The sequence below is a fragment of the Nuphar pumila genome, chromosome 10 (assembly GCF_984573655.1).
Source record: "Nuphar pumila chromosome 10, dmNupPumi1.hap1.1, whole genome shotgun sequence".
NCBI classification, from domain to species: Eukaryota; Viridiplantae; Streptophyta; class Magnoliopsida; order Nymphaeales; family Nymphaeaceae; genus Nuphar; species Nuphar pumila.
Genome location: NC_143258.1, coordinates 7496750 through 7509431, shown reverse-complemented (window position 1 = coordinate 7509431; position 12682 = coordinate 7496750).

Genomic DNA, 12682 nt, shown 5'->3' with positions numbered 1-12682 from the left:
CGCTAATTAGTGACTAGGAAATTGCGATGAAAGTTATCCGTCGCTAGACTGTTCAGCTACGGATTTGCGATGGATTAGCGACGAATTGCGTCCGTCGCTAATTTGCAGTGTAGTGAGGGTTTTCATTCCTATGTAGAAAAACTATTCTTCCAAAACCAACTGCCCCTTGCTCTTAAAAGTATTTTTGTCATAGCCAATACAATCGGCACCGTTGTAATGCTTTACCCTCTTTCATTTGCTTTTCCAATTAGATGAGTCATACCTTTTTTGTCTCGTATCATTGGATGAATTCCTCTTGCTTGCAAGTAAGAAGTATGATAATGTCAACTACTTTAATGATGCTGAACATGGTGCTTATAGGCCAGAATGTGGAGACAAGCTTATCATCAAAACAGGCTTTGCGCTGGGGTTCATGGAATCCCTAACACCTGACGCTGTTTGGGAGCTTGGATGTAACAAATCCCACATGATGGAATGGGATTTGATATCTCCAAACGCTTGACATCTCTCAAATTCAGTTACAAACTCTATTGGTTGCAGTTGTTGGAAACTCTAGTGTGCCTTTGTCAACTTCCTTTTAGGCTCTGTATGTTTGAGAACTAGCACTCAAAGGGGGTTTATGCAATTTGGAGCTGCCAATTGTTGGATTTCACAACACCGCCTATCGGAGTTTGTAGTTACCAAATCATATTTTTAATGCAAATACAGAGAGGGACGACCTCACCTCCTTTCCCAAATGTGTAAATTGCCTTATTAACATCATTCTCCAAACAGCAACCACCAAAGTAGTTTGGTCAAGTTCTTTCTCAACTATCAATTCCCAAACAGAAAAGATAAGTGGGTTGACCCTGACAACTAATTCCTCTACCCAGACCAATGAAGGCCTTGCCATGCAGCGAATCTATCTCACCGAGGAGGCATCCACATGAGCCACTATCATGTACCTTGATGGTGCTGCTAATTAATCTGTGGTGGCGTACTCAAGGACATCAAGAACACGAATTACATTGGTTGTTTGAGAGCTAATGATTGACAAAGAGATTGCAACCTCACGTAGCCTTTAATTGGGAGCTATATTTGACATGGAGATGGAGATTCATTGAATCCCTTTCGCCCATACTATTTGGTTAGCATAGTTTTTATAGCAAAAATTAGTTTCAAAATAATTTATAAAATTATTTATGAGTTAATTTTAAACTTTGATTTGACGTTAAATGTGATTTCTAAAAATTATTTGCAAAATCTTTTGTATTTTGTCTATTTATGGTATATGGTCATTGAAGATCTTAGTTGTCTAAATGTATGACTAGGAACTTTCTTCATGATTAGAATCAAACTTGCTCATCTTAACAAGAATGACAGTAATAATTTGACTTTGAAAAAGCAAGTATGATCTATATGATGCCTTTTATAAGCTGTTTTTTAGAAATTTGACATTAAAATTAGAGAGTCAAATAATTTGTTGACATGTATCAGATTTAAAAAATAAAAACACCTAACCTTTGGCATGGTTGGAGTACTTTCACGTCATTCATGTAGATCAAAAGGTCTGACACTCATCGTAAATGAATGTCAACACCTATCTTTAGAATATAAAGGGCTGCCTCATATAAGACATAAAGACAACAAAGTGGACTATGTGAACATATGAGTTCTATTTTTTCATATTTTTTAATCTCATATCTCTCTAGGTTTATGTCTAATTTCAAAATTTTGAGTTTAAACTCTAATTTACAATAAAGAGTATTTGTTTTTAGTGGCAAGAGAAGTCATTACTAAGAAGAGTGCAGTGGCAAAAAGAGTGAAGGCCAAACAGGCTGTGTTTTGATTTGTGCACCTTGACGCCTGTTTAGATTGAGAGCAGATCAGGTCCAAGGGGCCTTGGACAGAAAACCGTCCAAGGCGCCACTGATGCCGTCAATCAAGAAAATGAAGGGCACCCAAAGATGCACTAACAACTCCAATTTTTGGTTGAATTCAGCCGTTCATTTTCCAGTGCTTGATGTCGTTCATCTAAGACACACCAAAAATTCTTATGGGTCACATCTAGAAGCAGAGCCGTACCTGTGTTTTATGGGGCCTGAGGCAGAGGAAAAAAATGCTGCCCTATTAATAGTAGGAGTTCGGGGGCAGCGCCTCCAAATTTTTTTTAAAGAATCAAAATAACAATAAAATTTGCATTCACATTAAACAAATATAATATTCCAAATATTTATATTGTATTAAATAAAAATGTATAAAATATTTATATAAACTACCTAAACAATACTCGTCTGATTGTTTTAGAGGAAAAAATAGTTATCAAATCAGTTTAATCAAGTTGTTCAACATTAATTAACAGAGATTAACTAATAGAAATATTTATATTATTTTTAGATTTAACTAGCAATAACATCAATTAACAGAAATTAACTAACAATAATTAATAGTAATTAACTAACAAAAATTAACTGCTAATAGAAATTAGAAATCAGAAATTACAGTGAAACAAGAAAGTCAAGGGAATAAGACACAACCTGATAGTATCATCATTCAAATAACGATAAGATTTGTATTTTTACTAAACAAATATGATAATCTAAATATTTATATTATATCAAATAACAACGTTTAAAATATTTATATAAACTACTTAAACACTACTCGTCTAGCTATTTTAGATGCAAAAATATTTATCAAAACAGTATAATCAAGTTGTTTAACCATTTCTTTCTCAATTGACAACATAGCCAATTCATTCAACCTGTCCCGAGACATAGTTGATCTAAGATCATTCTTGATTAACTTCAATTTTGAGAAACTTCTTTCTGCTGAAGCAACAGTAACTGGTATTGCTAGCAAAATCTTATAAGCAATATAAACATTTGGGAATAAACCATTCAGTTTCGCCAAATAACGTAGTACATCAATTGTCGTTCTTTCAGTGGTTAAATAACACCTCAGGGTCATCAACTCTGTAGATAAATCATAACCATCAATATCTGAACATCCATCATGACTTAAAAATTTCTCAAGCTTCTCACAATACTTCTTTAAGCTATTTAAGGGATCGACTTCAGTCTTCAACTCCTCTAAGTTTAACAAAAATCCAAAAGTCTCTTCATATTGTTTAAATTGTTCAAACTGGAGTTGAAGGGAAGATCGAGCTTGATCAATCATAAACAAAAAATATTCTACTCTAAAAGATTCTTCACTTGATAGTGTTACATCGTCACTGCCACTTTCATCAAACTATTTCTTTCTTCGGGTTATGCCTTTTTCTCGAAATTTAGGTTCAAACCCCATGTCACTTGCTAGTTTCTTAGCTTCATCCATGGCACTGGAAAATTCATATTCTCTATACTCATCAAGAAATACAATAAGTCCTTGTAAGAGGTTGAATGCAATGCCAATATCCATAGTTTCAGACTGAAGAAACTTACTGACATTATTAATTGCATATAACAATTTGTACCAAATCACCATTCCAAGTAAGAACTCGAAATTCTCCAAATAAAAAACTGCTAAGGTCTCGACCTCACTCTTTGTTTTGGAATCTTCACTTTTTTCAGCCAATTCAAGCAAAGCATCTCTTATTTGTATAGTTTGATCTTTTATAGCTTTTACACTCTCAACATGACTTTCCCACCGTGTTTGTGACAATGGCTTCAGAGTCAGACTGGGTACCATATCTTTAAAAAATTTCCATCTCTTTGGAGAAGAAGAAAACAACGTGTAGATGCGTTGCACTACTCTAGAGAATGATTTAGCTTTAGGACAACATTCCACTATATCCACAATCGTCAAATTAAGACTATGACAACCATATGGAGTGTAGAAAGCTCTAGGATTCATTTCAAGTATTCTTTTTTGGACACCTTTTGTGTCTTTCACTCATGTTAGTGCCTTTGTCATACCCTTGCCCTCTTATATCATCAATATCAAGCCCAAGTGTAGTTAACACATTTTTCAATTCAGTTGACAATCCAAGTCCTGATGTATCATCCACCTTCAAAAATTCAATCCAATATTCTTTTATTTTCGGTGTGCCTATTAAATCATCAACACATCGTAGTACTAGAGACATTTGTTCTTCATGACTCACGTCAGAAGTACAATCAAGAATTACTGAAAAATATTTTGCATGTTTAACTTTCGCAATGATTGCACTTCTCACTTTGTTGGCTAATGTCAAAATTAACTCATTTTGAATTTTGGGTCCAAGGTATGTATACTGAATTTCTCGTGCTTGAGCACGTCGAACGTGCTCCTCCATTACTGGATCAAATTCAGCAACCATTTCTATCATTTGCAAAAATAGGCCATTGTTCTCACCATAGAGTTTCTCATTATCTCCTCGAAATGCTAAAGTGTTTTTGGCAAGTCTTTTCACAATGGACATTATTCTTGTCAAAACTTGCCTCCAATGCTGCCTCTCTTTGTTGATTTGAACTTGCACACTTTGATCAATTGTTTGGTTTGTTTTGAGTCTCTTTTCTAAATAAATCCAAGAAAACATGCGTTCCATATGATCTCTACTAGCTTCATGATTTTTAAGACTTTTATGCATATTATGCCAATCGTTGTATCCATGATTGTCCCATTTTGCTCATCATTTGTGGTGTTTTGAACAACTTGCAGCAGAAACAAAATATTTTATCTAAAGAGATAGAATATATTAGCCATCTTCTATTAGATGTCTGCCCATTTGTCAGTACACGTGTATAATGTGATAAATCAAAATGCCTATTGTTTCTATCTTTAGGAAACAAGATGTCATCCACTCTCTTTGGACCCATTTCTACTAAAAAATCTCGGAGTTTCATATCAATGTTATTCCAATTTGCATAATCCTCTAAATTCGTAGTTGAATCTTCAGTTTCTTTAATCTCTTCAGTTCGAGTTCCATCTTCAGTTTCTTGAAACAAGATGTCATTCACTTCCTCATTTTCATTCAAGTCCATAATTTCATTCACTTTCTCATTTTCATTCAAATGCATAGTTTCATAGACTTCCTCATTTTCATTCAGATCCATGAATTCATGGGCTTTGTCATTTTCATTCAGATCCACGGTTTCATGGGCTTCCTCATTCGGTTCCACAGTTCTATTAAAATATTTATTGATAGCTCTGGTTTGACTTTGAATTAATATTGCTTCCCTTTCTCTTCTTTTTCTCTTTTGAGCACCAGATTTATGCTTAGGAGGCATTATTTGTTGCTCATAATTAACAAATCACAAATCACAAATACCTATAATTAACAAATCACAAATTAGAAATCAAAATTTAACAAAAATACCCATGATTAACTAACATCAATTAACAAAAATACATATAATTAATAAATCATAAATTAAAAATAAATAATTAAAAAATATTTATAATTAACTAACAGTAATTAACTAATATCAATTAACAAAAATTAATAATAGAAATACCTATAATTAATAAATCACAAATCAGAAATAAAAAAAATAATAATTACCTATAATCAATTAAAAGAAACAAATCACAAATAAAAAATTAACATAATGACTTATAATCAATTAACAGAAAGAAACCACAAATAAAAAATTAACATAAATACATATAATCATTTAACAGAAATTAACTGACATTAATTAATAGAAATTAATAACAAATTAGAAATTAACAGAAGGTCCAAAGGTCCAAAAGTCAAAAGAAGTTAGCAAACTCCAAATTCAAAGGTGGGAAACTTTCTTACCAGAGCTTATGTTTTTCCAAATGGATTTCTTCCTGGAATCTAAGCCACCAAAGCAAGATGAGGATCGAAAACAGAGGAACTCTAAGATCCGAGACAGTAAAAGGTGATGAATTTTTGGAAAGAATCAAATCAGGGAGTTAAAACAAAAAGAACCCAAAAGAAGCAATAATTTTAACAACTTCAATCACTTTCATATAAACCTAACATGCCAATTGAATAAAATTTCAGAACTTATCTGCAAAATATCAGACTTATAAAAGAAATAGACAGCTAAGCACATATCTCAGAGAGTCAGAGAGTTTAAACAGGAAAGGAACATCCGAACATGGAAGAATTGGAAATGCTAATTTCAGAACATGGAAGAATTAAAAATGCTAATTTCAAAACTTTAACAAAGTGTAGAGAATTGGAAATGCTAATTTCAGAACATGGAAGAATTAGAAATGCAAATTTTCGAACTTTAACAATGTGCAAAGTAATCCAAGTTATGGCAGTAGGAAAAATATTAGAAAATAAACTTGATTGTGGAATCCCTTATGTAGAATCACAACTCCAATGCTCTGAAAGAGATGGCATCAGAGAAGAGAACATGGAAGTGCGGGATATTCAATATGCAGGTTGCAACTTGCAAGACAGCAAGAGGCGGCTGGGCCTGACACTGGCAGCTGCTATCAGTAAAGAAAACGAACACACTATTTCGAGGAGAGAAGGCTCAGATGGGAGTCACTGACTGTGATTCTGTGAATGTATTAGAAAATGTTCAATTACAAATCTCCACCAGACCAGATGGAATGACGAATCCAAAAAAAGAAACAAATGAAGATTTTGGGAGATACCTGAGTCGATCTAGCGACCTCTGTTGCCACTACTCTGGTGAAAAATCGAGCAAGAGAGAAGTTCTAAATTTCAGATCAAATCCAGGCGACACCGGAAGCCGAAACTCTGATGTCAATTTTGATCGAGTGAGCTCTGAATCAGTGTGGAGTTGGTTGAATCTGAATTAGATTGAAGAAGAAGAGAGGCTAGTGCAGGAGAATTAGATTGAAGAAGAAGAGAGGCCAGCGCAGAGGTTTTAGATTGAAGAAGACGAGAGGGCGCAAGGGTTTTAGATTGAAGAAGACGAGGGGGAACATGGGTTTTTAATGTTTAATCGAATCCGGGTCGGTTAAAAGATCCGGGTCTAATCCTTTACCCGAACCTTTTCTAAACAAATGGGAAGCTCGAGCCTTAAAAATGGGCACCTAAAATTTTTTTGGGCCCAGGGGCCCTGAGGCCCAAGCCTCATTGGCCTCTTTACAGGTCCGACTTTGTCTAGAAGGAGGTTATCTTATTTGATCAATCTATTTTGGGTACGATTCATCTTCTTGATGGATGGCATCCAAAATGCCTTTGATAAGTTTCTGTCCAAGGTCCCTTGGACCTGATTCACTCTCGATTGGACTCTATGGAGCATAGGCACTCCAAGTCAGTTACACAAGTCTATCTCTTAAGATCAATACTCTTCAAAGCAATCTGGTTTGTTGCTTTCAAGGATGCCTATCCATACATATGTAGCACCCCCTCCTTACTGAACTAGAGGAGCAGTCAAATTAGCTCATACAGGAAAGTTAGAGATATCAAACCCTAGGTTTCAAATAAAAATCTTATGTTGGACCCAGTGTAATAATATGTTGCTAGTTGCCATCCACCTCAAAGCAAAGGCAGTACTTCACTCAGAGTTGGTTGGTATCGTGTGCAAGCCTATCCAACTACAACATATGGCCTACAAGTAAAGAGCAGATCAGGTCAGGGGTCCAAGGTACTCTGAATGTCGTACATCATCAAAATGAACGACATCCAAGAACCTTTGAAAGCTTCTTGTTTTGAACGAATCTCAGCCATCCATTTCTCAACCACTGATGCCATCCATCTAAAAAGTGAGCGGCATTCAAAATTTTTGTGGGACCTATCTAAGTGGTGACCATCCTTTTTGGCAACTTCTGTGTGTCGTTAGAACAGTTTTCTGTCCAAGGTCTTGGACATGATCCTCACTCCTATTAGCAATCTTTAGTTGACTACCATCTTCCTCTCGTTATCATCTTCATGCTCTTCCATCTGGTTACCACTTTAACAACATCCTTTGAGAATAATCTATTACCTGTTTTGTCCAATATATGATGCCTTTTAAGAATAATTTGTTGCCTGTTCTGTCCAATATATAATGCCATTGTCTTAGAGACCAACTAGGAAGCTCACTTGGTTTATTTTCCTGAGACCAGATAATTGTTTTTAGTTTTCCACTTTGGCCTACAAGGTTCATCTAAACTTGGATGGGTCACAAGTGAATCATCCTCCAATATTCATAATCAACTCTCTGAATGGCACTAAGATGAGAAAAATAGAGGGTAAAAGCCAAAAGGTGCAGCACATGAAATAACAAATAACACAACAGCTGAAAAGTAAAACTTCAAAAGTATTGCTATTCACGTATTTCTTTTCCTCTCTATCTACACACACTTAACATGAAGAAGTACAACTATTTAAAGAAGGCAAAGCCTTTACATAAAAATAGGAAACCTAAGCTAAAAGTTAGGAAAGAAACAACTTACGTACACCACTTTTGAGACTCTACCAACAAAAGTAAATCCCTATAAACTAGAAAACTGAAATACGTGGGCTTTGAGTGCTCTTCAAGTCAAACATGGGCATTGGATGCCCTACCCACTTCCTTCTACCTTGAGCACCAAGTCATACGTGGGCTTTGGATTCTCTTGCCCACGACCTTGAACATTAACCAACATTTTCCCCCCTTAATGTGAAAGGCCTTGCACACCTATGGATTCTCTGAACATCAATTTTTTTTTTAAATAACAAGGCTTTTGTGAAACCATCAACAACTTGATCATTTGTAGAGCAATGCTTTAGCACTACTTCACCTTTTTCCACTGCATCTCTTATAAAATGATATCTAAGCTCAATGTGCTTTGTCCTACCATGAAAAGTAAGATTTTTAGCAATAGAAATTGTAGACTGATTATCATAATAGAGCTTAGTTGGGAGATTTTGTTCTACATGCAGATCCTTCATAACACGCCTCATCCAGATTGCTTGACAGGTAACAGATGTAACCACAATATATTCCGCTTCTGAAAATGATAGCGCTATTGAATTTTGTTTCTTTGAACACCATGACACAATGCCTAAACCAAAACCGAAAGCAAAACTGCTTGTGCTTTTTCGATCATCCATTGAATCTGCCCAATCACTGTCAGTAAATCCAATCAAATTAAAGTTAGTAACATGATTATAAAAAAATCCATAATTGATTGTTGCCCGTATATAGCGGAGAATCCTTTTTGTTGTGCCTAGATGTTGCACAGATGGATTGTGCATAAACCTTGAAATCATACTGACTGAGAATACAATGTCTAGCCGAGTGTGAGTTAAATACATTAATCCACAGACCAAGCTTCTAAAATATTTTTCATTTGCTCTTGTCATTCCATCTTCTAAACTCAATTTCTCATTCGCATTCATTGGAGTTTCACAAACTTTGCAATTCAACATTTTTTATTTTTTGAGCAGTTCCAAAGCATACTTTTCTTGAGACACGAAAATCCCTTCTTCAGATTGCATGACGTGAAGTCCAAGAAAAAAACATAGCATCCCCAAATCTGACATTTCAAATTCCTTCATCATATTATGTTTAAATTCTGCGATAGGTTTAGATGAAGAACCAGTGTAGATAATATCATCTACATAGACACTTACAATGAGCAATTCATTCCCATTTACTTTGACATAGAGTGTAGGTTCACTATCACTTCTTTGAAAACCATTTTGGTGGAAGAATTTATCAAGGCAACTATACCATGCATGCAAGGCTTGTTTTAGGCCATATAAGGCCTTTTTTAACTTATAATTTTTTTCTTCCTTTCCTTTAACAACAAATCCAGGTGGTTGGTCAACATACACAACTTCATTTAGAAAACCATTTAAAAATGCAGCCTTAACGTCAAATTGATAAACTTTCCATTTGAATTGAGCTGCAATTGCAAGGATCATTCTCACTGTTTCGAATCTTGCAACAGGTGAAAACGTTTCAGTAAAATCAATTCCGTATTTTTGCACGAACCCTTTAGCAACTAACCTTGCCTTATATTTTTTTACATTTCCACCAGCATCATACTTGACCTTATAAACCCACTTTACTCCAATTGATTCCTTTCCAGGTGGCAAGTTGAAAAGCTCCTATGTGTCATTCCTCTTGATGACCTCCATTTCTTCTTTCATTGCATCTATCCATTTCTTATATCTGCATGCTTCATCATATGATGATGGTTCTAGTACAACAAAAGCAAAATCACATTTATAAATATCCTCCAGAGACCGTACCTTTTTCGAAGGAGTGTCCTCATCAAGTGTGGACTCAATATTTTCTGTGAATTCATCTCCCATACTTGATGTTTGTGGAGATAATGCTACAGTAGTATGATTTGATTGCGGTGCCACTTCATTAATTTGCAACTTCACGCTTTCATTGTTGGTCCATTCCCAACATGCTTTTTCATAAAAAATAACATTCATTCTTATAACCAATTTTTTAGAAGAAGGATTATAGAGACGATATCCCTTAGTTCCATTACTATAACCAACAAACATACACTTTTCACTTTTCTTATCTAACTTGGTTCTTTCTGAAGAGTCAATCAAAGCATATGCTATACTGCCAAATACCTTTAACATACTTACATTTGGTTTTCGATTCCACCAGCCCTCATAAGGTGTTTTGTTTCGAACTGCCTTTGTTGGCAAAATATTTAGGATATGTATTGCAGTGTTGACGACTTCTGTCCAAAACTCGTTTGAAACCTTCTTTTCACTTAGCATGTTGCGTGTCATTTCTACCACTATACGATTTTTTCTTTCTGTCACTCTGTTCTATTGTGGTGTCTTTCTTACTGTCAGTTGCCTGCGAATACCATGATCTTTCCAAAACAAACCAAACTGATCAGATAAAAATTCTCCTCCTCTATCTGTGCGCAATATTTTTATAGTTTTTCTTCTCTCATTTTCCACAAGGAACTTAAATTCCTTAAATCTATCAAATACATAAGATTTATGAGTAAGAAAGTACACCCAACTCATTCTAGTAAAATCATCAGTTAAAAGCAAAAAGCATTTGCTATTGTTTAATAAAGGAGTTCTCATGGGCCCACATATATCGGCATGAACTAATTCAAGAGGTTCTTTAGCTCTCCATGTTTTTCCAACTGGGAATGATAATTGGTGTTGTTTACCATAAACACACCCTTCACATATCTCATTTGTATAATTAATGGCTGGCAAACCAACCACCATATTTTTTTGATGCAAGAGTTTCAAACCATTAAAATAAAGAGGCTCAAACCTCAAATGCCACAATTTAGATTGATCAAAACCATTTGCCATAAAGGCACAATCATCTATCTTGATCATTTCAAGTGGAAACATTTTATTTTGAACCATATCTATTTTTACAAGAATTGTACCATTCTTGTTTTTAATCTCACAGACGTCATTTTCAAATAAAAGAGTGTAACCCTTTTGAACCAATTGCCCTACACTCAGTAAGTTCTAAACCAAACCAGGAACATAATACACATCTTGAATGTATCGTTTATTACCTGATTTTGTCTTGATTGCAATTGTTTCTTTGCCATTGACATCTACTTTATTGTTGTCCCCAGGCCACACATTCAACTTCACAGTCTCATCAATATTCTTAAAAAAGACTTCTATCACCGGTCATATGATTACTGCAACCACTGTCTACAAACCACATTTCACTTTTGCAACTGTTAGTATTCATGCTTGCAAAAAACAAATTTTCATTTTCATCTGCGAAATTTGCTTGTTGCTTTGCCTTTTCAAAACATCGGGCTTCAATATGACCAAATTTCTTACAAAAATGACATTGTTTCCCTCTAAAGAACAAATTTTGATTACCTTTTTCTGTTCCATCATTCCTTTGAGAGGTATTATAAAACCTTCTTCGACCTCTTCCACGTCCACGAAAGGATCCCCTAAAACCTCCTCGTCCTCGACCTCTACCTTCACCCTTTTGATCAAACTGACTATTTTTTTCTTTTGGAATTTCAACTTTCGATTGAAAGACCTGTTCCAATGTTTTTTCTGAAGATCTGTTTATGTGATGCTCATGGGCTAAAAGAGACCCCATTAGTTCATCAATAGAATACATAGATAAATCCTTGAACTCTTCAATTGCAATAACAACATGATCAAATTTAGAAGGTAAACATCTTAAAACTTTTTCTACTATTTTTTTATCATCTAAAATTTCACCAAAGGTCTTCATTTGATTTACAATAGTAGAGAGCCTAGAAAAGAAGGTCTGAATTGACTCACTGGTTTTCATAGAAAACGTTTCAAACTCGCTTCTTAAGGTTTGAAGTTTAACCGTTGTGATCTTCTTATCACCATAAAATTTTTGCTTCAGAAGTTGTCAGGCTTCTTTTGACTTAGTAGCACCGGCAATAGTTGGAAAAATGGTTTCAGACATAGCCTGCTGTAGTACTAACAATGCCTTTGCATCTCTCTTTCGAGCTTCTTTGACATCGATTTTTTCTGCTACCTTTGTTGCTTCAACATTTGCATAATCATTTTCAACCAACTCCCAGAGGTCTTGTGAGATAAAGAAAGTCTTCATCTTAATATTCCAGAATTCATAATTTTCACCATTAAAAATTGGCACTAATGATTGTGACAAATTGAGAGAGTTAGAATTATTTGCCATACCAAACTTACTCAACAATTATCCTTCAAAAGAAATTTCAAATCTATAGGAACTCCTTGGTTCGACAATGCTCCTATTGCGTTTTTTCTCGAACACCCAGCTCCGATTCCAACCTGGCTCAGATACCAAGAATTGAGAAAAATAGAGGGTAAAAGCCAAAAGGTGCAGCACATGAAATAACAAATAACACAACTGAAAAGTAA